The sequence below is a fragment of the Hyla sarda genome, unplaced genomic scaffold, assembly GCF_029499605.1.
Source record: "Hyla sarda isolate aHylSar1 unplaced genomic scaffold, aHylSar1.hap1 scaffold_270, whole genome shotgun sequence".
In the NCBI taxonomy this organism is placed as follows: Eukaryota; Metazoa; Chordata; class Amphibia; order Anura; family Hylidae; genus Hyla; species Hyla sarda.
Genome location: NW_026609396.1, coordinates 267,467 through 284,234, shown reverse-complemented (window position 1 = coordinate 284,234; position 16,768 = coordinate 267,467). Strand labels below are relative to the sequence as shown.

At 44.7% G+C, this 16,768-nt stretch overlaps 6 non-coding genes and 1 pseudogene across 6 annotated transcripts; all 7 read left to right on the top strand.

The window, feature by feature from the left end:
- The first annotated feature begins 1,673 nt into the window (after positions 1–1,673).
- Positions 1,674–1,850, top strand: LOC130325098 (U2 spliceosomal RNA; annotated as a pseudogene).
- Positions 1,851–3,934: 2,084 nt separating this feature from the next.
- On the top strand, positions 3,935–4,125 carry LOC130325036 (U2 spliceosomal RNA). Its single transcript, XR_008869920.1, has one exon. It is a non-coding gene; the product is annotated as a U2 spliceosomal RNA (small nuclear RNA).
- Positions 4,126–6,211: 2,086 nt separating this feature from the next.
- LOC130325035 (U2 spliceosomal RNA) lies at positions 6,212–6,402 on the top strand. Its single transcript, XR_008869919.1, has one exon. It is a non-coding gene; the product is annotated as a U2 spliceosomal RNA (small nuclear RNA).
- Positions 6,403–8,492: 2,090 nt separating this feature from the next.
- Positions 8,493–8,683, top strand: LOC130325034 (U2 spliceosomal RNA). The gene has a single exon (XR_008869918.1). It is a non-coding gene; the product is annotated as a U2 spliceosomal RNA (small nuclear RNA).
- A 2,075-nt stretch (positions 8,684–10,758) lies between these two features.
- Positions 10,759–10,949, top strand: LOC130325033 (U2 spliceosomal RNA). The gene has a single exon (XR_008869917.1). It is a non-coding gene; the product is annotated as a U2 spliceosomal RNA (small nuclear RNA).
- A 2,095-nt stretch (positions 10,950–13,044) lies between these two features.
- On the top strand, positions 13,045–13,235 carry LOC130325032 (U2 spliceosomal RNA). The gene has a single exon (XR_008869916.1). It is a non-coding gene; the product is annotated as a U2 spliceosomal RNA (small nuclear RNA).
- A 2,082-nt stretch (positions 13,236–15,317) lies between these two features.
- Positions 15,318–15,508, top strand: LOC130325031 (U2 spliceosomal RNA). The gene has a single exon (XR_008869915.1). It is a non-coding gene; the product is annotated as a U2 spliceosomal RNA (small nuclear RNA).
- Positions 15,509–16,768: the final 1,260 nt, after the last annotated feature.

Here is a 16,768-nt window from a genome sequence, read left to right as displayed (position 1 = left end):
TTTTCAAAAGGCTTATGACCGTGTTTCTCATGATTTTTTATGGTTGGTTTTAAAGAAAATGAATTTTCCTGATTTTATTGTTGGAAAAATTGCACTTTTATATAAAAACTGTTTTAGTCGTATTTTAATTAACGGTTTTTTATCCCAAGAGGTATGTTTACAGTCTGGGGTGAAACAGGGGTGCCCCCTATCACCCATTCTTTTCATATGTGCAATAGAACCTCTGTTGAATGTTTTGAGAAAAGATAAGCTCATTAGAGGAGTGCCAATCCCTGGAAGTGGAGGACAGAGCGTAAAGACGATAGCATACATGGATGATGTTAATATTCTATGTCCAGATGAACCATCCCTGAAACGTGCTATCAGACAGACAGAATTTTTTTGTGAGGGCTCTGGCTTCAAATTAAATAAAAATAAATGTGATTGCTTTGCAATAGGGAATTGGGGCAATACGGAGGTGAATGTGCAATATGATAAAATCAAAATCTTGGGTGTCATCTTTGACAATGAAAATAATGGAGAGGAAAGCTGGTCCATCGTCAAAGAGAAAGTGCAAAAGAAAATAAGTTTTTGGAAAATGAGGAAATTAACAATAGAAGGAAAAGTACTGATAATGAAAGCTTTGTTGCTACCTATCATGCTATATTTAAGCTTGGTTTTCCCACCGAGTGAACGCACCTTAAAGTTTTTAAACAAGATTTGCTTTCATTTTTTATGGGGGTCTAAAATGGATAAACTCAGGAGAGATGTAATGATGAAGACAAAGAAATTGGGGGGTAAGGATGTGCCTGATTTAAAAAGGTTTTTATATATTCACTTTTTTTCTATGTGTTTTAATGGCTTGCAAAGAAACTGTTATTGGTCTTATTTTTTAAAATATGCTGCAGGTCACATTTTTAGAAAAAGAAAGTGGATAACCTTACCTTTAACGTCCCCAATCTTATTTATTCCCCCAGCGCACTATGTGGTTTTAGAAAAGATTATTCGTATTTATGGCATTGCTAATTTTAGTCAAGAAATTTGTAGTAATGCACGAAAATTAGTTCCTGAAATCAGGAAGATAGAACAGATTTGCTTAATATCTAATTATTCCACTGAGAAATCTCTAAGAGTTTGGAGGATGGTGAATATGGGATTCTTATCTAATGACTTAAAAGATCTGGCCTGGCAGATAGCACATCAATGTTTGCCTACCAGAGAATTCCAACACAGAAGAGGATTGTGTCGTAGTGCAAAGTGCCCGAGAATGGGGTGTCCTAGTGAGGAAACAGTTTTACACCTTTTTTGGAACTGTTTTTACGCCCAAGAGATATGGCATTTGATAGGACCCTTACTAAAATTCATTTCTGATCTTAATTTTTTAAATCATGAAGTTATTTTATATGGATTTTATAATGTTTTATCTGTGGAAAAGTCTCGGGTTTTGTGGATTAGTATAAATTGTATTAAAATTGCACTATGGAAGACGAGGAATATTCTTCTTTTTAAAAGAGACACTATTACCTCTAAAGATTGTGTTCGCCTAGCTCTTAGTGAGATGTATGTTTTCTATTTATTGGATAAAAAAAGATTAGGTCACAAAGTGGCTAAAAGTCTTTGGAATCTACATCTGTGGAATATGCTTTTAGCAGACTAAGTATAATCTGGACTGCGTAAGGTCTTTTAGTCTAAGAATATTATATCTAAAAGTAAAAAAATCTGTTCTTATCAGTTTAATATCTGATACGTCCCCTATCTGGGGACCATATATTAAATGGATTTTTGAGAACGGGGGCCGATTTCGAAGCTTGCTTCCGTCGCCCTATGCATTGACCCGATATGGCAGTATCTTCGGGTACAGTGCACCACCCCCTTACAGGGTTAAAAAGAAAGATTCCTACTTTCATTGCTACCTGCTTGCTGGCTAGCCAGCTTGCCAGCCCTGTGGGCCTTGCTGCTGCTGCAGCCAAAAAACAAAAGGTGGTGCTGCTGCTGCTTCTGCTGCTTCTGCTTCTGCTTGTGTCTGGCCCCTGTTGGAGCGTCCAGGCACAGGACTTCTGCTGCTGCTGACTAAATGGCCTCCTTAATTGGATCATTTGAGTAGCCAGCACACCTGTGCAGGTAGGGCATGACATGATAGGCAGCTGCCTTGATAGCGGGTGGGTGCTGAATGTTCCTAATTGACAAAATAAGATTAATGCTTATGAAGAAATATAAAATCTCATCCCTTCCCCAATATCGCGCCACACCCCTACCCCTTAATTCCCTGGTTGAACTTGATGGACATATGTCTTTTTTCGACCGTACTAACTATGTAACTATGTAACATAACATGGGGGGGGGGGGGGGTCTCCTGGCTGTTCACACAGGTGTGTCATTGCTGTACATTGACCATGCATTGCTTCTGTGGTATTGCAAAGGCAAAGACAAATGCTTCCAGACATCCATTGCACTAATGGATTGGTCATCAGCTGGCTGTCTATGTCCCGCATCAATATAGACCAAAGTACAGAGGGTTAGGCTATGCTATTGTGCACCTACCTGATGCATCAGAAGGTGCGAGGCCCTTGCTAAATTCTGTGCACAGACTTTGAGATCTATGCTTTAGACTGTATCTAAACCTGCTCCAACATGGACTGACATTCTGGCCTACTTTCAGCCGATGCGACTTGTCTGTCGCTGAACAGTCGCTTTTTATGTATTCAGCACCTATGTATAATGTTGTAAAAATGCTCTAGAAGCTAAAGTCGCAGAAATGTCACACATATTTGGCCTGCAACTTTCTGTGCGACAAATTCAGACAGGAAAAATCAGTATAAATCCTTAGAAAATTATCCCCCAGTGTCTCCATCTGCTGGCGGTATTGAATAAGCATTGCTGCACTGATGGGGTATGCATTAGACGAAAAAAAAGAAGAAAAAGAAGAATAATACGCCCAGAAAAGAGGCGAAAAGGAGAAAAACGTAAAAAAACGTGAAAAAAAAGTAAGAGGAAGAGAAGGGAAAAAAAGGTGGAAATGGGTTTAAAAGTGATTTCGGCGGAGAAATATATATATATATATATATATATATATATATATATATGCGCACACACACACATAGATATAAACGTATTCTCCGTTGAGATATTGCAGCCGCTGCTGTGTCCAGGCCCAGGAGCCTTAGCACTGTGCTGTGATGTCACTCAATACCACTGACATCACTAGGTGTAAACAACATCTCTCCTTTGCTGTGTATGTGACTATGGAGCTGTTTGGTGATGTCGTCTATTACGGCCTTCATAGAAGCAACAGGAGATTGTTGCATCCATCTTGAACCCTCAGAACTACAGTGCTATGATGTCACTCACTTCCACAGGCCTTGCAGAGTGTAAACAACAACAACCCAGCTTTGTTGTGTATGTAACCATAGGGATTTGTGATGTCACCTAGAACCTTCACAGCAGCGACAGCTTTATGAGGAGCATCAGCACTGCTCTGCCTGAGCAGAACCATCACCGCCATAGGTTGTCAAATAACCCGGATTTAACCCACACAGGTAAGTCCAATGGGGTGCAGGCATGTCCTCTATGCTTACAGCTTCCCGTGGGTGTTGGTTTGATACCGTTTGGGGACAGCCAAGGAGGCATCTGCAGGCAACAAAGGTAGGTGTGTGCTTGTGTGTGTGTTTCCTATGCAGATCCTAAGCCCAGTGTCACATGCAAGTAGGAGGAGTAAGAAGGGTTCCTGGCAAATCCGGGTTATGGATTGCATTTAAAAAGGCCCCGTGGGAGTGCAATGGGCCCCTGTCTTGCTGCTTAGCAATAATGGTATGGGTTTAGGTTCTGCTGTGTGTACTGGTGGTTGACTGCCCCCCAGCCCAGAGTGTGCATGGAAAATTGTCTGGCAGCCTCCCTGACAGCAAGCAGTGATAGTGCCCATGAAGGGGACCTTGTTGGGCCCGCCCCTTTCACGGTTATCGCTTCTCGGCCTTTTGGCTAAGATCAAGTGTAGTATCTGTTCTTATCAGTTTAATATCTGATACGTCCCCTATCTGGGGACCATATATTAAATGGATTTTTGAGAACGGGGGCCGATTTCGAAGCTTGCTTCCGTCGCCCTATGCATTGACCCGATATGGCAGTATCTTCGGGTACAGTGCACCACCCCCTTACAGGGTTAAAAAGAAAGATTCCTACTTTCATTGCTACCTGCTTGCTGGCTAGCCAGCTAGCCAGCCCTGTGGGCCTTGCTGCTGCTGCAGCCAAAAAACAAAAGGTGGTGCTGCTGCTGCTTCTGCTGCTTCTGCTTCTGCTTGTGTCTGGCCCCTGTTGGAGCGTCCAGGCACAGGACTTCTGCTGCTGCTGACTAAATGGCCTCCTTAATTGGATCATTTGAGTAGCCAGCACACCTGTGCAGGTAGGGCATGACATGATAGGCAGCTGCCTTGATAGCGGGTGGGTGCTGAATGTTCCTAATTGACAAAATAAGATTAATGCTTATGAAGAAATATAAAATCTCATCCCTTCCCCAATATCGCGCCACACCCCTACCCCTTAATTCCCTGGTTGAACTTGATGGACATATGTCTTTTTTCGACCGTACTAACTATGTAACTATGTAACATAACATGGGGGGGGGGGGGGGTCTCCTGGCTGTTCACACAGGTGTGTCATTGCTGTACATTGACCATGCATTGCTTCTGTGGTATTGCAAAGGCAAAGACAAATGCTTCCAGCCATCCATTGCACTAATGGATTGGTCATCAGCTGGCTGTCTATGTCCCGCATCAATATAGACCAAAGTACAGAGGGTTAGGCTATGCTATTGTGCACCTACCTGATGCATCAGAAGGTGCGAGGCCCTTGCTAAATTCTGTGCACAGACTTTGAGATCTATGCTTTAGACTGTATCTAAACCTGCTCCAACATGGACTGACATTCTGGCCTACTTTCAGCCGATGCGACTTGTCTGTCGCTGAACAGTCGCTTTTTATGTATTCAGCACCTATGTATAATGTTGTAAAAATGCTCTAGAAGCTAAAGTCGCAGAAATGTCACACATATTTGGCCTGCAACTTTCTGTGCGACAAATTCAGACAGGAAAAATCAGTATAAATCCTTAGAAAATTATCCCCCAGTGTCTCCATCTGCTGGCGGTATTGAATAAGCATTGCTGCACTGATGGGGTATGCATTAGACGAAAAAAAAGAAGAAAAAGAAGAATAATACGCCCAGAAAAGAGGCGAAAAGGAGAAAAACGTAAAAAAACGTGAAAAAAAAGTAAGAGGAAGAGAAGGGAAAAAAAGGTGGAAATGGGTTTAAAAGTGATTTCGGCGGAGAAATATATATATATATATATATATATATATATATATATATATGCGCACACACACACATAGATATAAACGTATTCTCCGTTGAGATATTGCAGCCGCTGCTGTGTCCAGGCCCAGGAGCCTTAGCACTGTGCTGTGATGTCACTCAATACCACTGACATCACTAGGTGTAAACAACATCTCTCCTTTGCTGTGTATGTGACTATGGAGCTGTTTGGTGATGTCGTCTATTACGGCCTTCATAGAAGCAACAGGAGATTGTTGCATCCATCTTGAACCCTCAGAACTACAGTGCTATGATGTCACTCACTTCCACAGGCCTTGCAGAGTGTAAACAACAACAACCCAGCTTTGTTGTGTATGTAACCATAGGGATTTGTGATGTCACCTAGAACCTTCACAGCAGCGACAGCTTTATGAGGAGCATCAGCACTGCTCTGCCTGAGCAGAACCATCACCGCCATAGGTTGTCAAATAACCCGGATTTAACCCACACAGGTAAGTCCAATGGGGTGCAGGCATGTCCTCTATGCTTACAGCTTCCCGTGGGTGTTGGTTTGATACCGTTTGGGGACAGCCAAGGAGGCATCTGCAGGCAACAAAGGTAGGTGTGTGCTTGTGTGTGTGTTTCCTATGCAGATCCTAAGCCCAGTGTCACATGCAAGTAGGAGGAGTAAGAAGGGTTCCTGGCAAATCCGGGTTATGGATTGCATTTAAAAAGGCCCCGTGGGAGTGCAATGGGCCCCTGTCTTGCTGCTTAGCAATAATGGTATGGGTTTAGGTTCTGCTGTGTGTACTGGTGGTTGACTGCCCCCCAGCCCAGAGTGTGCATGGAAAATTGTCTGGCAGCCTCCCTGACAGCAAGCAGTGATAGTGCCCATGAAGGGGACCTTGTTGGGCCCGCCCCTTTCACGGTTATCGCTTCTCGGCCTTTTGGCTAAGATCAAGTGTAGTATCTGTTCTTATCAGTTTAATATCTGATACGTCCCCTATCTGGGGACCATATATTAAATGGATTTTTGAGAACGGGGGCCGATTTCGAAGCTTGCTTCCGTCGCCCTATGCATTGACCCGATATGGCAGTATCTTCGGGTACAGTGCACCACCCCCTTACAGGGTTAAAAAGAAAGATTCCTACTTTCATTGCTACCTGCTTGCTGGCTAGCCAGCTAGCCAGCCCTGTGGGCCTTGCTGCTGCTGCAGCCAAAAAACAAAAGGTGGTGCTGCTGCTGCTTCTGCTGCTTCTGCTTCTGCTTGTGTCTGGCCCCTGTTGGAGCGTCCAGGCACAGGACTTCTGCTGCTGCTGACTAAATGGCCTCCTTAATTGGATCATTTGAGTAGCCAGCACACCTGTGCAGGTAGGGCATGACATGATAGGCAGCTGCCTTGATAGCGGGTGGGTGCTGAATGTTCTTAATTGACAAAATAAGATTAATGCTTATGAAGAAATATAAAATCTCATCCCTTCCCCAATATCGCGCCACACCCCTACCCCTTAATTCCCTGGTTGAACTTGATGGACATATGTCTTTTTTCGACCGTACTAACTATGTAACTATGTAACATAACATGGGGGGGGGGGGTCTCCTGGCTGTTCACACAGGTGTGTCATTGCTGTACATTGACCATGCATTGCTTCTGTGGTATTGCAAAGGCAAAGACAAATGCTTCCAGCCATCCATTGCACTAATGGATTGGTCATCAGCTGGCTGTCTATGTCCCGCATCAATATAGACCAAAGTACAGAGGGTTAGGCTATGCTATTGTGCACCTACCTGATGCATCAGAAGGTGCGAGGCCCTTGCTAAATTCTGTGCACAGACTTTGAGATCTATGCTTTAGACTGTATCTAAACCTGCTCCAACATGGACTGACATTCTGGCCTACTTTCAGCCGATGCGACTTGTCTGTCGCTGAACAGTCGCTTTTTATGTATTCAGCACCTATGTATAATGTTGTAAAAATGCTCTAGAAGCTAAAGTCGCAGAAATGTCACACATATTTGGCCTGCAACTTTCTGTGCGACAAATTCAGACAGGAAAAATCAGTATAAATCCTTAGAAAATTATCCCCCAGTGTCTCCATCTGCTGGCGGTATTGAATAAGCATTGCTGCACTGATGGGGTATGCATTAGACGAAAAAAAAGAAGAAAAAGAAGAATAATACGCCCAGAAAAGAGGCGAAAAGGAGAAAAACGTAAAAAAACGTGAAAAAAAAGTAAGAGGAAGAGAAGGGAAAAAAAGGTGGAAATGGGTTTAAAAGTGATTTCGGCGGAGAATATATATATATATATATATATATATATATATATATATATATATATATGCGCACACACACACATAGATATAAACGTATTCTCCGTTGAGATATTGCAGCCGCTGCTGTGTCCAGGCCCAGGAGCCTTAGCACTGTGCTGTGATGTCACTCAATACCACTGACATCACTAGGTGTAAACAACATCTCTCCTTTGCTGTGTATGTGACTATGGAGCTGTTTGGTGATGTCGTCTATTACGGCCTTCATAGAAGCAACAGGAGATTGTTGCATCCATCTTGAACCCTCAGAACTACAGTGCTATGATGTCACTCACTTCCACAGGCCTTGCAGAGTGTAAACAACAACAACCCAGCTTTGTTGTGTATGTAACCATAGGGATTTGTGATGTCACCTAGAACCTTCACAGCAGCGACAGCTTTATGAGGAGCATCAGCACTGCTCTGCCTGAGCAGAACCATCACCGCCATAGGTTGTCAAATAACCCGGATTTAACCCACACAGGTAAGTCCAATGGGGTGCAGGCATGTCCTCTATGCTTACAGCTTCCCGTGGGTGTTGGTTTGATACCGTTTGGGGACAGCCAAGGAGGCATCTGCAGGCAACAAAGGTAGGTGTGTGCTTGTGTGTGTGTTTCCTATGCAGATCCTAAGCCCAGTGTCACATGCAAGTAGGAGGAGTAAGAAGGGTTCCTGGCAAATCCGGGTTATGGATTGCATTTAAAAAGGCCCCGTGGGAGTGCAATGGGCCCCTGTCTTGCTGCTTAGCAATAATGGTATGGGTTTAGGTTCTGCTGTGTGTACTGGTGGTTGACTGCCCCCCAGCCCAGAGTGTGCATGGAAAATTGTCTGGCAGCCTCCCTGACAGCAAGCAGTGATAGTGCCCATGAAGGGGACCTTGTTGGGCCCGCCCCTTTCACGGTTATCGCTTCTCGGCCTTTTGGCTAAGATCAAGTGTAGTATCTGTTCTTATCAGTTTAATATCTGATACGTCCCCTATCTGGGGACCATATATTAAATGGATTTTTGAGAACGGGGGCCGATTTCGAAGCTTGCTTCCGTCGCCCTATGCATTGACCCGATATGGCAGTATCTTCGGGTACAGTGCACCACCCCCTTACAGGGTTAAAAAGAAAGATTCCTACTTTCATTGCTACCTGCTTGCTGGCTAGCCAGCTAGCCAGCCCTGTGGGCCTTGCTGCTGCTGCAGCCAAAAAACAAAAGGTGGTGCTGCTGCTGCTTCTGCTGCTTCTGCTTCTGCTTGTGTCTGGCCCCTGTTGGAGCGTCCAGGCACAGGACTTCTGCTGCTGCTGACTAAATGGCCTCCTTAATTGGATCATTTGAGTAGCCAGCACACCTGTGCAGGTAGGGCATGACATGATAGGCAGCTGCCTTGATAGCGGGTGGGTGCTGAATGTTCCTAATTGACAAAATAAGATTAATGCTTATGAAGAAATATAAAATCTCATCCCTTCCCCAATATCGCGCCACACCCCTACCCCTTAATTCCCTGGTTGAACTTGATGGACATATGTCTTTTTTCGACCGTACTAACTATGTAACTATGTAACATAACATGGGGGGGGGGGGTCTCCTGGCTGTTCACACAGGTGTGTCATTGCTGTACATTGACCATGCATTGCTTCTGTGGTATTGCAAAGGCAAAGACAAATGCTTCCAGCCATCCATTGCACTAATGGATTGGTCATCAGCTGGCTGTCTATGTCCCGCATCAATATAGACCAAAGTACAGAGGGTTAGGCTATGCTATTGTGCACCTACCTGATGCATCAGAAGGTGCGAGGCCCTTGCTAAATTCTGTGCACAGACTTTGAGATCTATGCTTTAGACTGTATCTAAACCTGCTCCAACATGGACTGACATTCTGGCCTACTTTCAGCCGATGCGACTTGTCTGTCGCTGAACAGTCGCTTTTTATGTATTCAGCACCTATGTATAATGTTGTAAAAATGCTCTAGAAGCTAAAGTCGCAGAAATGTCACACATATTTGGCCTGCAACTTTCTGTGCGACAAATTCAGACAGGAAAAATCAGTATAAATCCTTAGAAAATTATCCCCCAGTGTCTCCATCTGCTGGCGGTATTGAATAAGCATTGCTGCACTGATGGGGTATGCATTAGACGAAAAAAAAGAAGAAAAAGAAGAATAATACGCCCAGAAAAGAGGCGAAAAGGAGAAAAACGTAAAAAAACGTGAAAAAAAAGTAAGAGGAAGAGAAGGGAAAAAAAGGTGGAAATGGGTTTAAAAGTGATTTCGGCGGAGAAATATATATATATATATATATATATATATATATGCGCACACACACACATAGATATAAACGTATTCTCCGTTGAGATATTGCAGCCGCTGCTGTGTCCAGGCCCAGGAGCCTTAGCACTGTGCTGTGATGTCACTCAATACCACTGACATCACTAGGTGTAAACAACATCTCTCCTTTGCTGTGTATGTGACTATGGAGCTGTTTGGTGATGTCGTCTATTACGGCCTTCATAGAAGCAACAGGAGATTGTTGCATCCATCTTGAACCCTCAGAACTACAGTGCTATGATGTCACTCACTTCCACAGGCCTTGCAGAGTGTAAACAACAACAACCCAGCTTTGTTGTGTATGTAACCATAGGGATTTGTGATGTCACCTAGAACCTTCACAGCAGCGACAGCTTTATGAGGAGCATCAGCACTGCTCTGCCTGAGCAGAACCATCACCGCCATAGGTTGTCAAATAACCCGGATTTAACCCACACAGGTAAGTCCAATGGGGTGCAGGCATGTCCTCTATGCTTACAGCTTCCCGTGGGTGTTGGTTTGATACCGTTTGGGGACAGCCAAGGAGGCATCTGCAGGCAACAAAGGTAGGTGTGTGCTTGTGTGTGTGTTTCCTATGCAGATCCTAAGCCCAGTGTCACATGCAAGTAGGAGGAGTAAGAAGGGTTCCTGGCAAATCCGGGTTATGGATTGCATTTAAAAAGGCCCCGTGGGAGTGCAATGGGCCCCTGTCTTGCTGCTTAGCAATAATGGTATGGGTTTAGGTTCTGCTGTGTGTACTGGTGGTTGACTGCCCCCCAGCCCAGAGTGTGCATGGAAAATTGTCTGGCAGCCTCCCTGACAGCAAGCAGTGATAGTGCCCATGAAGGGGACCTTGTTGGGCCCGCCCCTTTCACGGTTATCGCTTCTCGGCCTTTTGGCTAAGATCAAGTGTAGTATCTGTTCTTATCAGTTTAATATCTGATACGTCCCCTATCTGGGGACCATATATTAAATGGATTTTTGAGAACGGGGGCCGATTTCGAAGCTTGCTTCCGTCGCCCTATGCATTGACCCGATATGGCAGTATCTTCGGGTACAGTGCACCACCCCCTTACAGGGTTAAAAAGAAAGATTCCTACTTTCATTGCTACCTGCTTGCTGGCTAGCCAGCTAGCCAGCCCTGTGGGCCTTGCTGCTGCTGCAGCCAAAAAACAAAAGGTGGTGCTGCTGCTGCTTCTGCTGCTTCTGCTTCTGCTTGTGTCTGGCCCCTGTTGGAGCGTCCAGGCACAGGACTTCTGCTGCTGCTGACTAAATGGCCTCCTTAATTGGATCATTTGAGTAGCCAGCACACCTGTGCAGGTAGGGCATGACATGATAGGCAGCTGCCTTGATAGCGGGTGGGTGCTGAATGTTCCTAATTGACAAAATAAGATTAATGCTTATGAAGAAATATAAAATCTCATCCCTTCCCCAATATCGCGCCACACCCCTACCCCTTAATTCCCTGGTTGAACTTGATGGACATATGTCTTTTTTCGACCGTACTAACTATGTAACTATGTAACATAACATGGGGGGGGGGGGGGGGGGTCTCCTGGCTGTTCACACAGGTGTGTCATTGCTGTACATTGACCATGCATTGCTTCTGTGGTATTGCAAAGGCAAAGACAAATGCTTCCAGCCATCCATTGCACTAATGGATTGGTCATCAGCTGGCTGTCTATGTCCCGCGCATCAATATAGACCAAAGTACAGAGGGTTAGGCTATGCTATTGTGCACCTACCTGATGCATCAGAAGGTGCGAGGCCCTTGCTAAATTCTGTGCACAGAATTTGAGATCTATGCTTTAGACTGTATCTAAACCTGCTCCAACATGGACTGACATTCTGGCCTACTTTCAGCCGATGCGACTTGTCTGTCGCTGAACAGTCGCTTTTTATGTATTCAGCACCTATGTATAATGTTGTAAAAATGCTCTAGAAGCTAAAGTCGCAGAAATGTCACACATATTTGGCCTGCAACTTTCTGTGCGACAAATTCAGACAGGAAAAATCAGTATAAATCCTTAGAAAATTATCCCCCAGTGTCTCCATCTGCTGGCAGTATTGAATAAGCATTGCTGCACTGATGGGGTATGCATTAGACGAAAAAAAAGAAGAAAAAGAAGAATAATACGCCCAGAAAAGAGGCGAAAAGGAGAAAAACGTAAAAAAACGTGAAAAAAAAGTAAGAGGAAGAGAAGGGAAAAAAAGGTGGAAATGGGTTTAAAAGTGATTTCGGCGGAGAAATATATATATATATATATATATATATATATATATATATATATATGCGCACACACACACATAGATATAAACGTATTCTCCGTTGAGATATTGCAGCCGCTGCTGTGTCCAGGCCCAGGAGCCTTAGCACTGTGCTGTGATGTCACTCAATACCACTGACATCACTAGGTGTAAACAACATCTCTCCTTTGCTGTGTATGTGACTATGGAGCTGTTTGGTGATGTCGTCTATTACGGCCTTCATAGAAGCAACAGGAGATTGTTGCATCCATCTTGAACCCTCAGAACTTCAGTGCTATGATGTCACTCACTTCCACAGGCCTTGCAGAGTGTAAACAACAACAACCCAGCTTTTTTGTGTATGTAACCATAGGGATTTGTGATGTCACCTAGAACCTTCACAGCAGCGACAGCTTTATGAGGAGCATCAGCACTGCTCTGCCTGAGCAGAACCATCACCGCCATATGTTGTCAAATAACCCGGATTTAACCCACACAGGTAAGTCCAATGGGGTGCAGGCATGTCCTCTATGCTTACAGCTTCCCGTGGGTGTTGGTTTGATACCGTTTGGGGACAGCCAAGGAGGCATCTGCAGGCAACAAAGGTAGGTGTGTGCTTGTGTGTGTGTTTCCTATGCAGATCCTAAGCCCAGTGTCACATGCAAGTAGGAGGAGTAAGAAGGGTTCCTGGCAAATCCGGGTTATGGATTGCATTTAAAAAGGCCCCGTGGGAGTGCAATGGGCCCCTGTCTTGCTGCTTAGCAATAATGGTATGGGTTTAGGTTCTGCTGTGTGTACTGGTGGTTGACTGCCCCCCAGCCCAGAGTGGGCATGGAAAATTGTCTGGCAGCCTCCCTGACAGCAAGCAGTGATAGTGCCCATGAAGGGGACCTTGTTGGGCCCGCCCCTTTCACGGTTATCGCTTCTCGGCCTTTTGGCTAAGATCAAGTGTAGTATCTGTTCTTATCAGTTTAATATCTGATACGTCCCCTATCTGGGGACCATATATTAAATGGATTTTTGAGAACGGGGGCCGATTTCGAAGCTTGCTTCCGTCGCCCTATGCATTGACCCGATATGGCAGTATCTTCGGGTACAGTGCACCACCCCCTTACAGGGTTAAAAAGAAAGATTCCTACTTTCATTGCTACCTGCTTGCTGGCTAGCCAGCTAGCCAGCCCTGTGGGCCTTGCTGCTGCTGCAGCCAAAAAACAAAAGGTGGTGCTGCTGCTGCTTCTGCTGCTTCTGCTTCTGCTTGTGTCTGGCCCCTGTTGGAGCGTCCAGGCACAGGACTTCTGCTGCTGCTGACTAAATGGCCTCCTTAATTGGATCATTTGAGTAGCCAGCACACCTGTGCAGGTAGGGCATGACATGATAGGCAGCTGCCTTGATAGCGGGTGGGTGCTGAATGTTCCTAATTGACAAAATAAGATTAATGCTTATGAAGAAATATAAAATCTCATCCCTTCCCCAATATCGCGCCACACCCCTACCCCTTAATTCCCTGGTTGAACTTGATGGACATATGTCTTTTTTCGACCGTACTAACTATGTAACTATGTAACATAACATGGGGGGGGGGGGTCTCCTGGCTGTTCACACAGGTGTGTCATTGCTGTACATTGACCATGCATTGCTTCTGTGGTATTGCAAAGGCAAAGACAAATGCTTCCAGCCATCCATTGCACTAATGGATTGGTCATCAGCTGGCTGTCTATGTCCCGCATCAATATAGACCAAAGTACAGAGGGTTAGGCTATGCTATTGTGCACCTACCTGATGCATCAGAAGGTGCGAGGCCCTTGCTAAATTCTGTGCACAGACTTTGAGATCTATGCTTTAGACTGTATCTAAACTGCTCCAACATGGACTGACATTCTGGCCTACTTTCAGCCGATGCGACTTGTCTGTCGCTGAACAGTCGCTTTTTATGTATTCAGCACCTATGTATAATGTTGTAAAAATGCTCTAGAAGCTAAAGTCGCAGAAATGTCACACATATTTGGCCTGCAACTTTCTGTGCGACAAATTCAGACAGGAAAAATCAGTATAAATCCTTAGAAAATTATCCCCCAGTGTCTCCATCTGCTGGCAGTATTGAATAAGCATTGCTGCACTGATGGGGTATGCATTAGACGAAAAAAAAGAAGAAAAAGAAGAATAATACGCCCAGAAAAGAGGCGAAAAGGAGAAAAACGTAAAAAAACGTGAAAAAAAAGTAAGAGGAAGAGAAGGGAAAAAAAGGTGGAAATGGGTTTAAAAGTGATTTCGGCGGAGAAATATATATATATATATATATATATATATATATATATATATGCGCACACACACACATAGATATAAACGTATTCTCCGTTGAGATATTGCAGCCGCTGCTGTGTCCAGGCCCAGGAGCCTTAGCACTGTGCTGTGATGTCACTCAATACCACTGACATCACTAGGTGTAAACAACATCTCTCCTTTGCTGTGTATGTGACTATGGAGCTGTTTGGTGATGTCGTCTATTACGGCCTTCATAGAAGCAACAGGAGATTGTTGCATCCATCTTGAACCCTCAGAACTACAGTGCTATGATGTCACTCACTTCCACAGGCCTTGCAGAGTGTAAACAACAACAACCCAGCTTTGTTGTGTATGTAACCATAGGGATTTGTGATGTCACCTAGAACCTTCACAGCAGCGACAGCTTTATGAGGAGCATCAGCACTGCTCTGCCTGAGCAGAACCATCACCGCCATAGGTTGTCAAATAACCCGGATTTAACCCACACAGGTAAGTCCAATGGGGTGCAGGCATGTCCTCTATGCTTACAGCTTCCCGTGGGTGTTGGTTTGATACCGTTTGGGGACAGCCAAGGAGGCATCTGCAGGCAACAAAGGTAGGTGTGTGCTTGTGTGTGTGTTTCCTATGCAGATCCTAAGCCCAGTGTCACATGCAAGTAGGAGGAGTAAGAAGGGTTCCTGGCAAATCCGGGTTATGGATTGCATTTAAAAAGGCCCCGTGGGAGTGCAATGGGCCCCTGTCTTGCTGCTTAGCAATAATGGTATGGGTTTAGGTTCTGCTGTGTGTACTGGTGGTTGACTGCCCCCCAGCCCAGAGTGTGCATGGAAAATTGTCTGGCAGCCTCCCTGACAGCAAGCAGTGATAGTGCCCATGAAGGGGACCTTGTTGGGCCCGCCCCTTTCACGGTTATCGCTTCTCGGCCTTTTGGCTAAGATCAAGTGTAGTATCTGTTCTTATCAGTTTAATATCTGATACGTCCCCTATCTGGGGACCATATATTAAATGGATTTTTGAGAACGGGGGCCGATTTCGAAGCTTGCTTCCGTCGCCCTATGCATTGACCCGATATGGCAGTATCTTCGGGTACAGTGCACCACCCCCTTACAGGGTTAAAAAGAAAGATTCCTACTTTCATTGCTACCTGCTTGCTGGCTAGCCAGCTAGCCAGCTAGCCAGCCCTGTGGGCCTTGCTGCTGCTGCAGCCAAAAAACAAAAGGTGGTGCTGCTGCTGCTTCTGCTGCTTCTGCTTCTGCTTGTGTCTGGCCCCTGTTGGAGCGTCCAGGCACAGGACTTCTGCTGCTGCTGACTAAATGGCCTCCTTAATTGGATCATTTGAGTAGCCAGCACACCTGTGCAGGTAGGGCATGACATGATAGGCAGCTGCCTTGATAGCGGGTGGGTGCTGAATGTTCCTAATTGACAAAATAAGATTAATGCTTATGAAGAAATATAAAATCTCATCCCTTCCCCAATATCGCGCCACACCCCTACCCCTTAATTCCCTGGTTGAACTTGATGGACATATGTCTTTTTTCGACCGTACTAACTATGTAACTATGTAACATAACATGGGGGGGGGGGGGGTCTCCTGGCTGTTCACACAGGTGTGTCATTGCTGTACATTGACCATGCATTGCTTCTGTGGTATTGCAAAGGCAAAGACAAATGCTTCCAGCCATCCATTGCACTAATGGATTGGTCATCAGCTGGCTGTCTATGTCCCGCATCAATATAGACCAAAGTACAGAGGGTTAGGCTATGCTATTGTGCACCTACCTGATGCATCAGAAGGTGCGAGGCCCTTGCTAAATTCTGTGCACAGACTTTGAGATCTATGCTTTAGACTGTATCTAAACCTGCTCCAACATGGACTGACATTCTGGCCTACTTTCAGCCGATGCGACTTGTCTGTCGCTGAACAGTCGCTTTTTATGTATTCAGCACCTATGTATAATGTTGTAAAAATGCTCTAGAAGCTAAAGTCGCAGAAATGTCACACATATTTGGCCTGCAACTTTCTGTGCGACAAATTCAGACAGGAAAAATCAGTATAAATCCTTAGAAAATTATCCCCCAGTGTCTCCATCTGCTGGCGGTATTGAATAAGCATTGCTGCACTGATGGGGTATGCATTAGACGAAAAAAAAGAAGAAAAAGAAGAATAATACGCCCAGAAAAGAGGCGAAAAGGAGAAAAACGTAAAAAAACGTGAAAAAAAAGTAAGAGGAAGAGAAGGGAAAAAAAGGTGGAAATGGGTTTAAAAGTGATTTCGGCGGAGAAATATATATATATATATATATATATATATATATATATATATATATGCGCACACACACACATAGATATAAACGTATTCTCC